General features: G+C 38.2%; 1 protein-coding gene across 1 annotated transcript in view; it reads right to left on the bottom strand.

The window, feature by feature from the left end:
* RAB39B (RAB39B, member RAS oncogene family) overlaps window positions 1-20,025 on the bottom strand; it is a 39,651-nt gene that overhangs the window by 1,845 nt on the left and 17,781 nt on the right. The window lies entirely within an intron of this gene.

The raw sequence follows: 20,025 nt of genomic DNA on the forward strand, positions 1-20,025 counted from the left end.
ACATAAGGATGGTTCTTAGTTCAATTATGCATGATTAAAGAACACTGTCATAATAATTGTATGATATTGCATTGTTCCCAATGATATGTTATGCCAACTTCAGTGTTAAATGTATTGAAAAATGCTCCTTTAGTTTATGTTTGCAATTGAAATGGTTAATTTTGCTCACTGTCACTGGAACTACAGCCTATAATGAAAAATCCAGTACCTAAGTATTACCCTTTGTATATAGAAAGAGGGGGATTAGATAAGAGGTGAGCTCTTTCTAAAGATTATCTGAATGGATGTGTTCTTGAGAACATTAGGAAGTGGTTTACTGAGCAAAATCAGTTATTTAAAATACAAAAATAATTTTAAAGGAGCAAGTTCCAGTAAATGCAATACTCTGCAGCTGGAATAACAAATTATTGGAAACATATTAAAGGGAAACAAGTGTTACAGCGTTGCTTTAAACATACGATCCACATTTCAGAAGGTATAAAAATGTTTTTACACAGAAGCATCGACAACCTCACTAGTGTCTATGAATCTAGGCCATTACGTGAGAAGGCCAGAGGCACTCTGCTCAATCTTTACAATCTTTTTTTTATTTTAACGTAAAACTGATTTAAAAATGTTTTGTATACACCTAACAACATCATTGTTGTACCCTCTATCTCTCATAGGCCCTCTAAAGCTCTCCACTCAGGCTAGACTATCTAAAAAGATCCATCAGGACCAAAAGATCTGTCACAAGATTCTAGAAAGGGAAACTATGTTTTGTCCTTTTAGGGACTTGATCCTTTAAAGCTCTCTGTGCAGGTGAGATTTTCTAAAAGATCCATCAGTGCTAAGAGGTTCTACTTGGGATTCTCTAAAGTCAAATTTTACCTTAAAGGGACACTAAAGACAAAATAAAGTTTCATGAATCAGATAGAGCACGCAGTTTTAAGACACTTTCCAATTTATTTTCATTATAACATTTTGCACAGTCTTTTTATATGCACCTACTGAGCATGTGCACAAGCTCACAGGGTATATGTATACTTGTCTGTAATTGGCTGATGTCTGTCACAGACAAAAAAATACTGCTTATTTGATATTCAGAGTGTTATTGCATTGTCATGTTATTATGAATTTGTTAATTATGTAAATCTCCTGTATTTACCGGTCCTTTAAAAACTGTGTATCACGCTAAGGGGCGTAACTGATATTTCTGAAAAAAGACAGACAGTATAGTGCTCAATAAAATAAGCATACTAAAGTACAAGGTACAATTTGTTTTTTAAAATTACCTAGCAAAATGTGAATTTAAGCTACACAGCAAAATTATTTTTTAAAATACACAGAAAAATAATCGGCTAGATTACGAGTTTTTGACGGTAAGCTGTGCGGTGCTAACAAGCCTTTTTTTCTCACCGTTCACTTAAAGGGACGCTGTACCCACATTTTTTCTTTTGTAATTCAGAAAGAGCATGCAATTTTAAGCAACTTTCTAATTTACTCCTATTACCACTATTTCTTTGTTCTCTTGCTATCATTATTTGAAAAAGAAGGCATCTAAGCTTTTTTTTGGTTTCAGTACTCTGGACAGCACTTTTTTATTGGTGGATGAATTTATCCACCAATCAGCAAGGACAACCCAGGTTGTTCACCAAAAATGGGCCGGCATCTAAACTTACATTCTTGCATTTCAAATAAAGATACCAAGAGAATGAAGAAAATTTGATAATAGGAGTAAATTAGAAAGTTGCTTAAAATTTCATGCTCAATCTGAATCACGAAAGAAAAATTTTGGGTACAGTGTCCCTTTAAGACAACGCTGGTACTACAGGTTTTTCTAAACCCGGCGTTAGCCTCTAAAAAGTGAGCGGAGAACAAAATTTAGCTCCACATCTCACTGTAATACAAGCGCTGCTTACGGTAGCAGTGAGCTGGCTAAGCGTACTCGTGCATGATTTCCCCATAGGAAACAATGGGGCTGAGCTGGCTGAAAAAAAACCTAACACCTGCAAAAAAGCAGCGTTCAGCTCCTAACGCAGCCCCATTGTTTCCTATGGGAAAATACATTTTATGTCTACACCTAACACCCTAACATGAACCCTGAGTCTAAACACCCCTAATCTTACACTTATTAACCCTTAATCTACCACCCCCGACATCGCCGACACCTACATTATATTATTAACCCCTAATCTTCCGCTCCGGACACCGCCGCCACCTACATTATACTAATGAACCCATAATCTGCTGCCCCCAACATCGCTGACACCTACATTATATTTATTAACCCCTAATCTGCCGCCCCCAACGTCGCCGCAACCTAACTACAATTATTAACCCCTAATTTGCCGCCCCCAACATCACCACCACTATAATAAATATATTAACCCCTAAACCTAAGTCTAATCCTAACCCTAACACCCCCCCTAATTTAAATATAATTTAAAATAATCTTAATAAAATTACTACAATTAAATAAATTATTCCTATTTAAAACTAAATACTTACCTATAAAATAAACCCTAAGCTAGCTAATCAGCCAATAGAATTGAAGTTCAATCCTATTGGCTGATCCAATCAGCCAATAGGATTGAGCTTGCATTCTATTGGCTGCTCCAATCAGCCAATAGAATGCAAGCTCAATTCTATTGGCTGATTGCATCAGCCAATAGGATTTTTCCTACCTTAATTCTGATTGGCTGATAGAATTCTATCAGCCAATCGGAATTGAAGGGACCCCATCTTGGATGACGTCATTTAAAGGAACCTTCATTCTTCAGTTGGACTTCGTTTGAAGAGGATGCTCCGCGTCGGCTGGATTGAAGATGGACCTGCTCCGCTCCGGATGGATGAAGATAGAAGATGCCGTCTGGATGAAGACTTCTGGCCGTCTGGATGTCCTCTTCTGCCCGGATCTGATGAAGACTTTGGCCCCTCTGGAGGACCACTTGTGCCCGGCTGGGTGAAGACGTCTCAAGGTAGGGTGATCTTCAAGGGGTTAGTGTTAGGTTTTATTAAGGGGGGATTGGGTGGGTTTTAAAGTAGGGTTGGGTGTGTGGGTGGTGGGTTTTAATGTTGGTGGGGGGATTGTATTTTTTTTTACAGGTTAAAGAGCTGATTACTTTGGGGCAATGCCCCGCAAAAGGCCCTTTTAAGGGCTATTTGTAATTTAGTATTTTGGGGGTATTTTTTATTTTATTAGGGGGATTAGAGTAGGTGTAATTAGTTTAAAAAAATTGTAATTATTTTTTTATTTTCTGTAATTTAATGTTTGTTGTTTTTCGTACTTTAGTTTATTTAATTTAATTGTAATTAATTGTAGTTAGTTTAGGGAATTAATTTAATTATAGTGTAGTGTTAGGTGTAATTGTAACTTAGGTTAGGGTTTATTTTACAGGTAAATTTGTACTTATTTTAGCTAGGTAGTTATTAAATAGTTAATAACTATTTAATAACTATTCTACCTAGTTAAAATAAATACAAAGTTGCCTGTAAAATAAAAATAAACCCTGAGATAGCTACTATGTAACTATTAGTTATATTGTAGCTATCTTAGGGTTTATTTTATAGGTAAGTATTTAGTTTTAAATAGGAATAATTTAATTAATTGTAGTAATTTTATTTATATTTATTTAAATTATATTTAAGTTAGGGGGTGTTAGGGTTAGTTGGGGGGCGGCAGATTAGGGGTTAATAAATGTAGGTAGGTGTTGGCGATGTTAGGGATGGCAGATTAGGGGTTAATAAAATTAAACTAGTGTTTGCGAGGCGGGAGTGCAGCGGTTTAAGGGTTAATATATTTATTTAAGTGGCGGTGATGTCCGGTCGGCAGATTAGGGGTTAAAAACTTTATTTAAGTGTTTGCGATGTGAGGGGGGGGGGCTCGGTTTAGGGGTTAATAGGTAGTTTATGGGTGTTAGTGTACTTTTTAGCACTTTAATTAAGAGTTTTATGTTACGGCGTTAGCCCATAAAACTCTTAACTACTGACTTTTAAATGCGGTAGGCATCTTGACAGAAGAGAGTGTACCGCTCACTTTCTCCAAGACTCGTAATACCGGCGTTAGGAAAATCCCATTGAAAAGATAGGATACGCAATTGACGTAAGGGGATTTGCGGTATGCTCAAGTCGCGGAAGAAAAGTGAGCGGTACACCTGTACCTGCCAGACTCGTAATACCAGCGGGCGTTAAAAAGCAGTGTTGGGACCTCTCAACGCTGCTTTTTAAGGCTAACGCAAGACTCGTAATCTAGGCGAATGTATTTAATACACATAACAAAAATCATATTTAACGTACAGTTTAGTTTTAAAACATGAAGTTACAACCTGACTGAAAAACACAAAATCCAGCGCTTACTTTATTTTTCTATTGAAAAATGAGTCTTACAACATTGGTAACTGGGCTGAGCAGGGTTGTTCCTTGGGGGTGTATAAAGTGCATCTGCAGTTCTTACTGTTTTATCTATGTAATCTTTTAAATTTGTGTCAAAATATGTAATGTACTTAATACACTAATAGTTTGCAAAACTAGAAGTGAATGAAACCAACACTGTTTGATTTACATTTGCTTCAAACATATTGTTATCTTCTCTTAAAGGTTCAGCTTCTCAGAACACTGAGGCCCTGATATTCAAAGATTCTCCAGCTTAGAGAGAAATTGTAGTTCAGACTTCACAAAAGCTGAACTCACTGAATTTTCAAAAGAAAAAAGGCGGAACGCTCTAGCACGGTGAGATCTCTCTCATGTATGTATGTGAAGCAGAGCAATATAGCACTGCATGATATCATATTAGAATAGTGTTACACTTTGTGCATTGTATTTTATATTACTATACATTTCAGACTATGTAGTTTCAGTATTATTGCATTTAAATGGGCATTATACACCAACATTAGTATAGGCTATTTAAATAAAGCATTAGTTGTAGATAACATTTGCAATTGACATGCATTACCTATTTTGCAGCTAACTCTTCTAAAAATGGGGAAAACCATCCAGGGTGTTTCACTGAATATGTATACCTAAGTACTATACTATAATCACTGAGCTATTGTTTTCTCCTCACTCCCTAACTGCATACAGTCAGGAAGTCATTAACTTACATGCCCGACTCACTGAAGCTACAGTAAGTTATTTGAGGTCTGCTGAGAAACTGTTGTTTTATTTCACTGAGAAGTGAGTGAGCTTAGCTCCCTGTGTGTAGAATCTAATTTGCCTAAAATCAGACAGCTATATCTTCTCTGCTGCACCAGTGATTACACACATGGAGCTACACTTCTCACACACTTCTCAGTGAAATAAATAAAACAACAGTTAGTGACTTCCTAGCTGTAGGCAGTTAGGGAGTGAGGAGAAAACAACAAAACTAGAGTATAGTACTTAGGTATACATATTCAGCTAAACACCCTGCATGGTTTATCCCATTTTTAGGAGAGTTAGCTGCAAAATGGGTAACGCATAGCAATTGCAAATTTTATCTACACCTAATGCTTTATTTAAATAGCCTATAATAATTTTGGTGTATAATGCCCCTTTAAGTAAACTAAGGTAAAACAGAGTGTATTTTTAATACTAGATTATGTTGTCAAAGTAGCTAGCTCAAAGTCAATGCAAACAAAATGTTCCTGAACAAAAAAACATCCACAACAAAAGACATTTTTAGACATTTAAGGTATCAACTAACAAAAAAAGACATACAAATAATCAAACCCTATAAATCAGAATAATCCTCAGACTTAAAGCTTCATATATAGGGGCCATTACAAGGTTACTGGGTGCAAAGATTAGCAGCTGAAACAAATTTAAATCTGCAGCAGGGACTCTCCAGCATTAAAAAGCCCCACTTAGAGCCACATTGGCTTACACCAATAAGCACTGTCAGTAGGTCGGGAAGGCAGAACTTTCTTGCAAGAGCATGTTCTATTCTATTATCAAATTTCCTTTGTTCCCTTGGTATCCTTTGTTGAAATGCAGGGAGGTAAGCTCAGGAGTATGCATATGTTTGCAGCACCTTATAGCAGTAGTATTGCAAGAATGTTATAAAATAGCAAGAGCACTATTTCCTGCCATGTGTTCGAACTTCATACTTAGTGGTTATTCCTTCAACAAAGAATACCATATGAATGAAGATTGTGGCCTGTGAGCACAAGTTTATCACAAAGCTTGTGTATTGTTGACCATAGAAACCCTCTAATGGTATAAGATTTACTGTTTAGGATTAGGCCCTTGTCAGTTTCTCTCTTCCTCTGACAATGTGCAGCCGGGGGTCTGCAATATTGTCTTTCTTGCTGGTAGACCCAGGGGAGCATTTGCACAATATCTTTCTCCCTCAACGCAAAAATGGTGTTGTGGAGCAAAGTTACCAATAAAAATAATGTATTACATACAGCCTATCAAAAATAAATACATAAATAAATTATTAATCTATACTATAATCGCGTTTGTAACGCGTGCGTCACCAATTGTGCACGCATCCTCAAAGGAATGTTGGCTGCACGAGGCAGCCAAAAGAATCCTCCTGGACCAGGTGGGGAATCCACATTGATGCAGTGTAGGCAAACCGAAGCCTTAAAAAAAATACCACGCAACTGCCTGCACAAAATAACAAAAAAACACGTAACCACCCGCAAGAAATAAAAATAAAAACACGTAACCGTTCACACAAAGTATAACAAAAAAAACCTAACCTCCCGCACAAAGTATTAACAAACACCTAAACCGTCAACCCCCACATCGCAAAACAATAAAGTAATTACCACCTAATACGCATATAACATAATTAAAATATTAACCCCTTAACCGTCAACCACCCACATCGCAATAAGCCTAATTAACTTATTAACCCCTAAACCGCCAAACACCCATATCGCAATCAACCTAATTAACCTATTAACCTCTAAACCGCCAACCCCCCCACATCGCAATAAACCTAATTAACCTATTAACCACTAAACCACCAAACACCCCACATCGCAATAAAACTAATTAACCTATTAACCCCTAATCCGCCAAACACCCACATCGCAATCAACCTAATTAACCTATTAAGCTCTAAACCGCCAAACCCCCCCACATCACAATAAACCTAATTAACCTATTAACCCCTAAACCGCCAAACTCCCCACATTGCAATAAACCTAATTAACCTATTAACCCGTAAACAGCCAAACACCCACATCGCAATCAACCTAATTAAACTATTAACCTCTAAACTGCCAAACCCCCACAACGCAAATAACTAATTTAATTACTAAGCCCCCTAACCTTACACCCCCTAAATTAACCCCAATTACAACTAAATTGCAATTAAAATAAAAAAACTAACATTAAATTAAAATAAATAAAAAAAAGTCTAACATTACAGAACAAAACAAACAAAATTATCAAAAATAAAAAAATTATACCTAATCCCTATGAAAATAAAAAAGCCCCCCCAAATTAAAACACCCCATAATCTAAACTACCAATACCGCCAAACCCCCCAAATCGCAATAAACCTAATTAACCTATTAACCCTTAAACCACCAAACACCCACATCGCAATCAACCTAATTAACCTATTAACCTCAAAACTGCCAAACCCCCCACAACGCAAATAACTAATTTAATTACTAAGCCCCCTAACCTTACACCCCCTAAATTAACCCCAATTACAACTAAATTACAATTAAAATAAAAAAACTAACATTAAATTACAAAAAATAAAAAAGTCTAACATTACAGAACAAAACAAACAAAATTATCAAAAATAAAAAAATTATACCTAATCCCTATGAAAATAAAAAAGCCCCCCCAAATACAACCCCCCCCTAATCTAAACTACCAATATCCCTTAAAAGGGCCTTTTGTTGGGCATTGCCCTAAGTTAAACAGCTCTTTTACCTCTAAAAGTTCCCCCCTAACAGTAAACCCCTCAAATAAAAAAAATAACATAAAAAAAAACCTAAGGGCAATCAGCTCTTTTTCAAGCCCAAAAAAAACATAATCTAAAAAAAAAAACACCCAAAAAATTAAAATAAAAAAAGCATAAACCTAAGCCCTAAATAGGTACTCACTTTTCCTGAAGTCCGGCGGAGAAGGTCTTCTTCAAGGCGGCTCCATCATCTTCTATCTTCATCTGGAGTAAAGGTAGAGCGGAGCAGAGGTGCGGAGCTGTCTTCCCGATGCCTGGATCCTCAGCAGCAGTCTTCAACGGAGGCGGTCTTCGACGGCGGATGTCCTCAGTGGCGTGGAGGCTCCTCTTTATGCGATCGTCCGTCGCACACTGAAGATTGAATGCAAGGTACCACATATTTATTGGGGTACCTTGCATTTGTATTGGCTGAAATTTTGAAATCAGACAATAGGATGAGAGCTACTGAAATCTTATTGGCTGATTTGAACAGCCAATAGGATTTCAGTAGCTCTAATCCTATTGGCTGATTTCAAAATTTCAGCCAATTGGAATGCAAGGTACACCAAATTGATTGCGGTACCTTGCATTCATTCTTTAGTGTACGACGGACATCAGATGAAGAGGAGCCTCCATGCCGCCAAGGAGTCCCGCTGCCGCTGAGGACCGCCGCTGAGGATTCACGCGTCGGGGATGACAGCTCTGCGCCGCCGGTGAGGACCGCCGCTGAGGATCCACAGCTCCACACCTCCGCTCCACGCCGCCTTCACCCCGGATGAAGATAGAAGATGATGGAGCCACCTGGAAGAAGACCTCCGCCGGACTTCAGGAATGGTTAGTACCTATTTAAGGCTTAGTATTAGGATATTTTTTAATTTTTTTTAAGATTAGGTATTTAATGGGCTGGAAAAGAGCTGATTGCCCTTTTAAGGGCAGTAAAAGAGCTGAATGCCTTTTTAAGGGCAATGCCCATACAAATGCCCCTTTAGGGGCAATGGGTAGTTTAGGTTTTTTTAGTGTTAGTTTTTTTTATTTTGGGGTGTTTGGTGGGTTGGGGTTTTTTACTGTTAGGGGGTAATTGGTAATTTGTTTAGGTAAAAGAGCTGTTTAACTTAGGACAATGCCCTACAAAAGGCCCTTTTAAGGGCTATTGGTGGTTTAGTATTAGATTAGGGGGTGTTTTTATTTTGGGGTGATTTTTTATTTTTATAGGGGTATTAGTTTAGGATTATTTTTTTATTTTGGATAGCTTTGTTTATTTTGTTCTGTAATTTTACATTTTTTATTATTTGAAATTTTAGCTTTGTGGGTTGTAGTTTTTTTTAAAATAGACTGCCCTCTGGGCAGGCTTATCGCCTAGTAGACAAATAAAAATAAACAACAGCAACATGACTGGGTTCATCTGCAGACATAGTATAAGTTTAATTTAAAATATGCATAAAGTAAACAGGCATCTATTAAATCAGTGTTTCTCAACCCCAGTCCTCAAGTACTCCCAACAGTCCAGGTTTTCATTATAGCTGAACTAGAGCACAGGTGAAATAATCAGCTGATCAGTAACCATGGTAAGCAACCTGCTCTCACCCATCAGCTGATTATTTCACCTGTGCTCTAGTTCAGCTATTATGAAAACCTGGAATGTTGGGGGTACTTGAGGACCGCTGTTGAGAAACACTGTATTAAATGACTCCCTGCAAATCAAACCTCATACATAATTGGAAACAATGCATTGAACTTTATGCATCACCCCAATATAAGATTTACACTTGCAGTTGTATTTGCAATGATAATGTTTGGGTAGGACATTTTGTTCCCCCTCTCTCCTGTGCACAATTGACGTGGATACCATTGTGAGTAGAATCATTTTTACTCTGTATTAAGAATTAAACAAGTAATGAAATCTAAACATATTATCTAATCATTAAAAAATTGCATCTTTACAGACAGAACAAAAGTGGACTTTAAAGAATGTCAGACTTGACTGATACTGAGAAAATAGGCAATTAAATCAATCAATCATAAACTGGTTATGTTGTAATGATATTATGAATAGGCTTTAAAGTGTGATTAAATACCAGAAGTATGTATGCATTTTTGTGTTTGTTTTTGGAAGATTTCTGAGAGTCAGCTAGTATTGTCAGTTTGTTTCTCCAGTGATCAAAACCAATTTAAAAAATGCTTCTGCTATTAAAGGGATAGTTTAAAGGGACATGGAACCCAAAATGTATCTTTAGTGATTAAGATAGAAGACATAATTTTAAACAACTTTCCAATTTACTTCTATTATCAATTTTGCTTCATTCTATTGTTATCCTTTATTGAAGGAACAGCAATGCACTACTGGGAGCTAGCTGAACACATCAGGTTAGCCAATAACATGAAGCATATATGTGCAGCCACCAATCAGCAGCTAGCTGCCACCTCCTGAGCCTACCTAGGTATGCTTTTCAACTAAGGAAACCACAAGAATGAAGCAAATTAGATAATAGAATTAAATTGGAAAGTTGTTTAAAATGGTATGCTTTATCTGAATCGTGAAAGAAAAAATGTAGGTTTCATGTTCCTTTAAAAAAAATAGATAATCCCTTTATTACCCATTCCTCAGTTTTGGATAACCAACACTGTTACATTAATATACTTTTTACCTCTTTAATTACCTTGTATCTAAGCCCCTGCAGACTGCCTTCTTATCTCAGTGCTTTTTTATAAACTTGCATTTTAGCCAATTAGTGCTAGTTCATGCATAACTCCATGTGAGTGAGCACAATTTATTATTATTATTTATTATACTTTATTTATGAAGTGCCAACATATTCCGCAGTGCTGTCCATGGGTACAATAAATTTAAATAAAACATCGATATAAAACTTGTAAGAGACAGGACAAAATTTACAAACACATACAGGAGGGATTGAGGGCCCTATTCCCTTGGGAACTTACAATCTAGAAGGGTAGGAGGTATAGAAACAGGAGGTGAGGACTGCAAGATTGAGAAAGATGTTAATACAGAGTTAGATGAGGCAAATGTTAGGTAAGTGAAATTAATTTATTATTGAGTTGGGTGGTAGGCTTCCCATGAACAGAAAAGTCTTCAGGGAACATTTAAAGGAAGAAAGATTAGGGCAAAGCCTGACAGCACGAGGGAGAGTGTTCCAGAGGGTAGGTGCTGCACAACAGAAGTCCTGCAGTCTAGCATGGGAAGAGGTGATAGTTGCGGATGCAAGGAGCAGGTCATTGTTGGATCTTAGTGGGTGGGCTGGAGTATACTTGTTTATTAGAGAGGATAGGTAGTGGGGAGCGGCGTTGGTGAGAGCTTTGTATGTAAGGGTGAGAATTTAGAATTTAATTCTGCTGGGAATGGGGAGCCAATGAAGGGACTCGTAGAGAGGTGCAGCAAATACAGAGTGGCGGGAAAGGTGGATTAGCCTGGCAGAGGCATTTAGGATTGATTGAAAGGGGGAGAGGTGGGAAATAGGAAGGCCAGTAAGTAGATTATTGCAGTAGTCAAGTCGGAAAATAACAAGGGAGTGGATTATTTGCTTTATGGTGTTAGCACTCAGAAAAGGGCAAATTTTGGAAATACAGAGGGATGTAGAAAGCGATTGGATGTGGGGACGAAGGATAGATTTGAGTCAAGTGTAACTCTGAGGCAGCGGACTTGGGGCGATGGGGAAATGGTGATGCCGTTGACAGGGATAGAGAAGTCAGAAGTCGGCGTAGAGCTTAAGGGTGAGATTAGAAGGAGGTCAGTCTTGGACATGTTAATCTTTAGGTGGTGAGAGGTCATCCAGGAAGAGATACCAGATAAGCAGTCACTGACTTGAGAAAGGACAGAGGGAGAGAGAGCAGGGGTGGAGAGGTAAATCTGGGTGTCATCAGCATAGAGGTGATATTTGACAATGTTATCTATATGTCAGGGGCTTAGGAACAGGCAGAAATTTAGAGGTTTAGAGGTTATAATATAACAATGTTGGTTGTGAAAATCTGTGGAATGGGTAGTAAAGGCATTATCAATCTTTTAAAAAAAAAAAAATACAAAAAAAAAGTAGACTGTCCCTTTAATACCCCCCAAACTTAAAACTGTTAAAACCTCCTGAAAACAACACAAATTCACTATCTGCTTTGTTAACCTCACAATATTGTAATCCAGAAATCAAATATGTATAATTGATGACAAAGAAAATGGTGATTTAGTGGCTTTAGCAATGACATCACAGGTTGGGCCTTTTAATCCCTTAGGCCTAGATTTAGAGTTCGGCGGTAGCCGTCAAAACCAGCGTTAGAGGCTCCTAACGCTGGTTTTGGCCGCCCGCTGGTATTTGGAGTCAGTGATTAAAGGGTCTAACGCTCACTTTACAGCCGCGACTTTTCCATACCGCAGATCCCCCTACGCCATTTGCGTAGCCTATCTTTTCAATGGGATCTTTCTAACGCTGGTATTTAGAGTCGTTTCTGCAGTGAGCGTTAGAGCTCTAACGACAAGATTCCAGCCGCCTGAAAAAAGCAGGAGTTAAGAGCTTTCTGGCTAACGCCGGTTTATAAAGCTCTTAACTACTGTACCCTAAAGTACACTAACACCCATAAACTACCTATGTACCCCTAAACCGAGCTCCCCCCACATCGCCGCCACTCGATTAAAATTTTTAACCCCTAATCTGCCGACCGCCACCTACGTTATACTTATGTACCCCTAATCTGCTGCCCCTAACCCCGCCGACCCCTATATTATATTTATTAACCCCTAACTTGCCCCCCACAACGTCGCCGACACCTACCTACACTTATTAACCCCTAATCTGCCGAGCGGACCTGAGCGCTACTATAATAAAGTTATTAACCCCTAATCCGCCTCACTAACCCTATCATAAATAGTATTAACCCCTAATCTGCCCTCCCTAACATCGCCGACACCTACCTTCAATTATTAACCCCTAATCTGCCGACCGGAGCTCACCGCTATTCTAATAAATGTATTAACCCCTAAAGCTAAGTCTAACCCTAACACTAACACCCCCCTAAGTTAAATATAATTTTTATCTAACGAAATAAATTAACTCTTATTAAATAAATGATTCCTATTTAAAGCTAAATACTTACCTGTAAAATAAATCCTAATATAGCTACAATATAAATTACATTTATATTATAGCTATTTTAGGATTAATATTTATTTTACAGGTAACTTTGTATTTATTTTAACCAGGTACAATAGCTATTAAATAGTTAAGAACTATTTAATAGTTACCTAGTTAAAATAATTACAAATTTACCTGTAAAATAAATCCTAACCTAAGATATAATTAAACCTAACACTACCCTATCAATAAAATAATTAAATAAACTACCTACAATTACCTACAATTAACCTAACACTACACTATCAATAAATTAATTAAACACAATTGCTACAAATAAATACAATTAAATAAACTATCTAAAGTACAAAAAATAAAAAAGAACTAAGTTACAGAAAATAAAAAAATATTTACAAACATAAGAAAAATATTACAACAATTTTAAACTAATTACACCTACTCTAAGCCCCCTAATAAAATAACAAAGACCCCCAAAATAAAAAATTCCCTACCCTATTCTAAAATACAAAAATTACAAGCTCTTTTACCTTACCAGCCCTGAACAGGGCCCTTTGCGGGGCATGCCCCAAGAATTTCAGCTCTTTTGCCTGTTAAAAAAAACATACAATACCCCCCCCCAACATTACAACCCACCACCCACATACCCCTAATCTAACCCAAACCCCCTTAAATAAACCTAACACTAATCCCCTGAAGATCTTCCTACCTTGTCTTCACCATCCAGGTATCACCGATCCGTCCTGGCTCCAAGATCTTCATCCAACCCAAGCGGGGGTTGGCGATCCATAATCCGGTGCTCCAAAGTCTTCCTCCTATCCGGCAAGAAGAGGACATCCGGACCGGCAAACATCTTCTCCAAGCGGCATCTTCTATGTTCTTCCATCCGATGACGACCGGCTCCATCTTGAAGACCTCCAGCGCGGATCCATCCTCTTCTTCCGACGACTAGACGACGAATGACGGTTCCTTTAAGGGACGTCATCCAAGATGGCGTCCCTCGAATTCCGATTGGATGATAGGATTCTATCAGCCAATCGGAATTAAGGTAGGAATTTTCTGATTGGCTGATGGAATCAGCCAATCAGAATCAAGTTCAATCCGATTGGCTGATCCAATCAGCCAATCAGATTGAGCTCGCATTCTATTGGCTGTTCCGATCAGCCAATAGAATGCGAGCTCAATCTGATTGGCTGATTGGATCAGCCAATCGGATTGAACTTGATTCTGATTGGCTGATTCCATCAGCCAATCAGAATATTCCTACCTTAATTCCGATTGGCTGATAGAATCCTATCAGCCAATCGGAATTCGAGGGACGCCATCTTGGATGACGTCCCTTAAAGGAACCGTCATTCGTCGTCTAGTCGTCGGAAGAAGAGGATGGATCCGCGCTGGAGGTCTTCAAGATGGAGCCGGTCGTCATCGGATGGAAGAACATAGAAGATGCCGCTTGGAGAAGATGTTTGCCGGTCCGGATGTCCTCTTCTTGCCGGATAGGAGGAAGACTTTGGAGCACCGGATTATGGATCGCCAACCCCCGCTTGGGTTGGATGAAGATCTTGGAGCCAGGACGGATCGGTGATACCTGGATGGTGAAGACAAGGTAGGAAGATCTTCAGGGGATTAGTGTTAGGTTTATTTAAGGGGGTTTGGGTTAGATTAGGGCTATGTGGGTGGTGGGTTGTAATGTTGGGGGGGGGGTATTGTATGTTTTTTTTTACAGGCAAAAGAGCTGAAATTCTTGGGGCATGCCCCGCAAAGGGCCCTGTTCAGGGCTGGTAAGGTAAAAGAGCTTGTAATTTTTGTATTTTAGAATAGGGTAGGGAATTTTTTATTTTGGGGGTCTTTGTTATTTTATTAGGGGGCTTAGAGTAGGTGTAATTAGTTTAAAATTGTTGTAATATTTTTCTTATGTTTGTAAATATTTTTTTATTTTCTGTAACTTAGTTCTTTTTTATTTTTTGTACTTTAGATAGTTTATTTAATTGTATTTATTTGTAGCAATTGTGTTTAATTAATTTATTGATAGTGTAGTGTTAGGTTAATTGTAGGTAATTGTAGGTAGTTTATTTAATTATTTTATTGATAGGGTAGTGTTAGGTTTAATTATATCTTAGGTTAGGATTTATTTTACAGGTAAATTTGTAATTATTTTAACTAGGTAACTATTAAATAGTTCTTAACTATTTAATAGCTATTGTACCTGGTTAAAATAAATACAAAGTTACCTGTAAAATAAATATTAATCCTAAAATAGCTATAATATAAATGTAATTTATATTGTAGCTATATTAGGATTTATTTTACAGGTAAGTATTTAGCTTTAAATAGGAATCATTTATTTAATAAGAGTTAATTTATTTCGTTAGATAAAAATTATATTTAACTTAGGGGGGTGTTAGTGTTAGGGTTAGACTTAGCTTTAGGGGTTAATACATTTATTAGAATAGCGGTGAGCTCCGGTCGGCAGATTAGGGGTTAATAATTGAAGGTAGGTGTCGGCGATGTTAGGGAGGGCAGATTAGGGGTTAATACTATTTATGATAGGGTTAGTGAGGCGGATTAGGGGTTAATAACTTTATTATAGTAGCGCTCAGGTCCGCTCGGCAGATTAGGGGTTAATAAGTGTAGGTAGGTGTCGGCGACGTTGTGGGGGGCAGATTAGGGGTTAATAAATATAACATAGGGGTCGGCGATGTTAGGGCAGCAGATTAGGGGTACATAGGGATAACGTAGGTGGCGGCGGTTTACGGAGCGGCAGATTAGGGGTTAAAAGTGTAATGCAGGGGTCAGCGATAGCGGGGGCGGCAGATTAGGGGTTAATAAGTGTAAGGCTAGGGGTGTTTAGACTCGGGGTACATGTTAGAGTGTTAGGTGCAGACGTAGGAAGTGTTTCCCCATAGGAAACAATGGGGCTGCGTTAGGAGCTGAACGCTGCTTTTTTGCAGGTGTTAGGTTTTTTTTCAGCTCAAACAGCCCCATTGTTTCCTATGGGAGAATCGTGCACGAGCACGTTTTTGAGGCCGGCCGCGTCCGTAAGCAACTCTGGTATCGAGAGTTGCATTTGCGCTAAATATGCTCTACGCTCCTTTTTTGGAGCCTAACGCAGCATTTGTTTGAACTCTCGATACCAGAGTTAAATTTATGGTGCGGCCAGAAAAAAACCCGCAGAGCGTTAACAGCCCTTTTACCGCCAAACTCTAAATCTAGCCGTTAGTGTGCAGTGATACTAATAGGTGTGACAAGTGCGCAATTAATCTGTTGTGCTCCAAAACAGTAGAGATATGTGCGTATGTCTTTTTAAGGGATTTAAACAGCAGCATTATGGGTATAGTGGGCATGTGTTGAGTGATGGATTTGGATAATTTTTAATAGTGTAAAAGTGTTTATTATTACTTATTTAAACTTTAGTTAATTCAGCAGCTAGTATTTGTAACTATTTAGTGACTTTGCTTTTGGGTACTTGGCAAAAGGTGAAAAAGTGTTGTCTGGGGGTTTATCGATTCCTTTTAGTTGTGGAATTTAATATGTGAAAACTAACCTTGTAAATGAGTCATCACAAAAATTGTTATCATTTACAAAGATAGATAATGCCTTTACTACCCATTCCCCAGCTTTGCACAACCAACACTGCTATATTAACATACTTTATAACCTTTAAACCTCTAAATTTCTGTCTGTTTCTAAGTCTCTAAAGACAGCCCCACGATCACATGCTTTTGTATTTGCTTTTCACATCAGGGGAAGCTAGTTCATGTGAGCCATATAGATAACACTGTGCTGACGCCTGTGGATTCTAACATCACAGCACTAATTTTCTTATATGCAAGTCAATAGATAAAGTCATGTGATCGGGGCCGTCAAAAGATGCTTAGAAACAAGGTAATCACAGAGAAAAAAGTGTATTAATACAACCATGTTTTCTGTGCAATACTGGGGAATGGGTAATAAAGGGATTATCTATATTTTAAAACAATAAACATTTTTGAGTTGACTGTCCCAACCCTTTGAGTGCTAAGCTGGATTTAATTTTTTTCAGTTTTTTACTATTTTCAAAAACAAAATGTTTTGACTTTATTTTATCCCCCAGATCCCTAAGACTTATACTATTGGAAAGGTTAGGCGATTACCTTTCCAACGGTGGGTCTTGGGGGTCTGTAGCTGCTTAGATGCCTGAGATACAGGTTTCTAAGCAGCATGCCCCCTTTCCCTATACTTTGTATTGTCAATTTTAAATAAAGTTGCGCAGTGACGTCACCTCACTATACAGGCCTGATTGCCGGGTGGGATTCGGTAGGAGCCGCCAGATTGCAAAAAAGGTGGTTGAGTGCTAGCGACGGCTCTGAGCCGTCGTTAGCACTCAAGGGGTATTGAGATTTTTTATTGTGATTGTAATTTAAAATGTGCTGCTGATAAACAATGAAAATGGATTATTGGGATTGGGTAGAAATCATATAGAGCTCATCTGCAACCTTTAACATGCGGATAATGATCAAATAATAGATTGTGACCAATGTCTTAGGGGTCCATTTATTAATGTGCGGACGGACATGATCCGATATAGCAGATCATGTCCGCTGCACATCGATAAATGCCGACAGCATACGCTGTCAGCATTTATTATTGCACCAGCAGTTCTTGCGAACTGCTAGTGCAATACCACCCCTTGCAGATTCGTGGCCGATAGCAGGGGGTGTCAATCAGCCCGATCATATTCGATCGGGAGGATTGCTGTCCGCAACCTCAGAGGTGGCAGACGAGTTAAGGAGCAGCGGTCTTAGGACCGCTGCTTCTTAACTTTCACTTCAGCCGGAACTGAAGCGGAGTGGGTCGGAGGCAGCATCCGCTGCTTCTTAAATAGACCCCTTAGTGTTCATTTGAAGAACAGAACGGATGATAATTTTAAATAATGTGTTTTTACATGTAGAGAAGTTTTGACTGTGAGAGGTGGCAAATAATTTATTCAAAGACTAAAACCATTTTCCTTCCACTCATTTAGAAATGTTATCTTTAAAACAATGCTTTTTTAAATACAAGAAAAAATAGATCTGTAAGCAAATGCTGCATTTCATCATAAAAATGTTGATGTCATTTCTAATGCATCACACAGAGGCGTAACTAGAAACCACAGGGCCCAGGTGCAAGAATCTAAGAAGGCCCCCCCCCCACCCCCCCCAAAAAAAAAAAGTGAATTTGATACATATCTTTTTTTTTATATAATTAAAACACAGAAAAAAAAGTGAAACAGATTACATGTCTGCAAAAGGAGGTACCCTGTGCCCACAGTCTGTGAGATGGTCTGACCCCCTATTACTGTATATAGTGACACTGTTTAACACACCAGTACTGTATATAGTGAGTCAGTGACACAATCTGTAATCTGCCGGTGAGATGGCTGGCCTGACCCTATCCGCCCCAGTACTTTATACAGTGACCACAGTAGTCTGTGACATGGTCCAGCCCCCCCCCCGTACTGTATATAGTGGTACTGTATAGACTGACACTGTTTACACCCTGCCCCCCCATGCTGTAGTAACAAGGTCTGTAATTTGCTGGTTCCACAAACATACACACACAGTCACATAAATACATACACACACAGTCACATACATACATACATACATATACACACATAAACACCAATGGGTAAAACAGAAACACTAACCCCTGTATTCAGAGACACTAGTGAAGCATCATGTTACACTCACATGATATCAGTGCAGGCAGTGGCAGGTCAACATTTTTTATTGTAAAAAAAAATAAAAAATTTGTTTTTGTTTTTTTGAAGCTGGGCCCCCACCCTTGGGGGCCCAGTCGCAATTGCGACCTCTGCACCCCCTGTAGTTTCGCCCCTGGCATCACATAAATGCAGTAGTTTCCAGTTTTATACAATACTTATGTAATTATTAGGGTTGCACTGATACCGATACTAGTATCTGTATCGGTACCGATACCAAGTACTTGCATGAGTACTTGTACTCGTGCAAATGCACCGATACTTAAACCGATACCTCCACTTACTACCCATATGCTATCTTGTGGTGTTTTTTTCAAACTGCATGTTCCCATTTCATTTAAAGCTGGAGTGGAGACTAAACTAAAAATTGTTTACTACTGTTCTGCCAATACAAATTGCTCTTAATTGTATTATTGTAGGAGAGATTACTTTACATCGTTTAGACAAACCCCTGAAGTACTGGGCAGTTAATAAACTGAGATTTCCAGCTCTGGCTAAAATGGCCCAAAAATATCTTTCTGCCCCATGCAGTAGTGTGGAAAGTTGAACCTCCTTACTGATAGCAAAAACAGACTTATAGCTGAACATGCAGAGATGCTTTTGTTCTGTTCCTTAAAAAGAACTTGCCACTAACTTTTGAAAAATTATTCTAATTGCTAGATTGCCTTTTATACTGCTAGTTCTCATCTTGCACAGTTATGTTCAAAACATACTGTACTCTGAGGAACATCTTAGCTTATATAATTGCAGGAAGAGTACTCATATGAACAATTAAGTTAATCCCAATGAACACTCATCCTGCAATTATAGGACTAGATTTAGATTACATTTGATTGGTAAGCTTTACCAATGCTCTGTTCACATTTCCAACTCCATAGCCTTTAATGGAGTAGGACGTGTAATGAGAGCATTGGTAAAGCTTACCAGTCAAATGTAATCTAGCCCATAGTGTTGTTCACCATGATTAAACAGTATTCTGTTCTATTTTTTACTGTATGGCACTTTTGGTTGGTTGCAATTTTATATTTGTTATTTATTGTTGTTGTTAATATATTTTATTGTAATATTTTTATTTCTAAACATGTTCTGTGAACTTTATGACAAATAAAACCTGTTTTATTATTTCATAATGTCTTTTGAGCTACAGTCCTTCATAATTATAAAGAAGGAATCTTAAATAATTAGTCTGTATTGTGCTTGGTAAACTGTCACATGACATAAAAAAAAGTATCGGTAATTGGTATCGGCAAGTATTTGAAAACAAGTATCGGTACTTGTACTCGGTTTTAAAAAAATGGTATCGGTGCAACCCTAGTAAT

This window comes from Bombina bombina, chromosome 1 (genome assembly GCF_027579735.1).
Source record: "Bombina bombina isolate aBomBom1 chromosome 1, aBomBom1.pri, whole genome shotgun sequence".
NCBI classification, from domain to species: domain Eukaryota; kingdom Metazoa; phylum Chordata; class Amphibia; order Anura; family Bombinatoridae; genus Bombina; species Bombina bombina.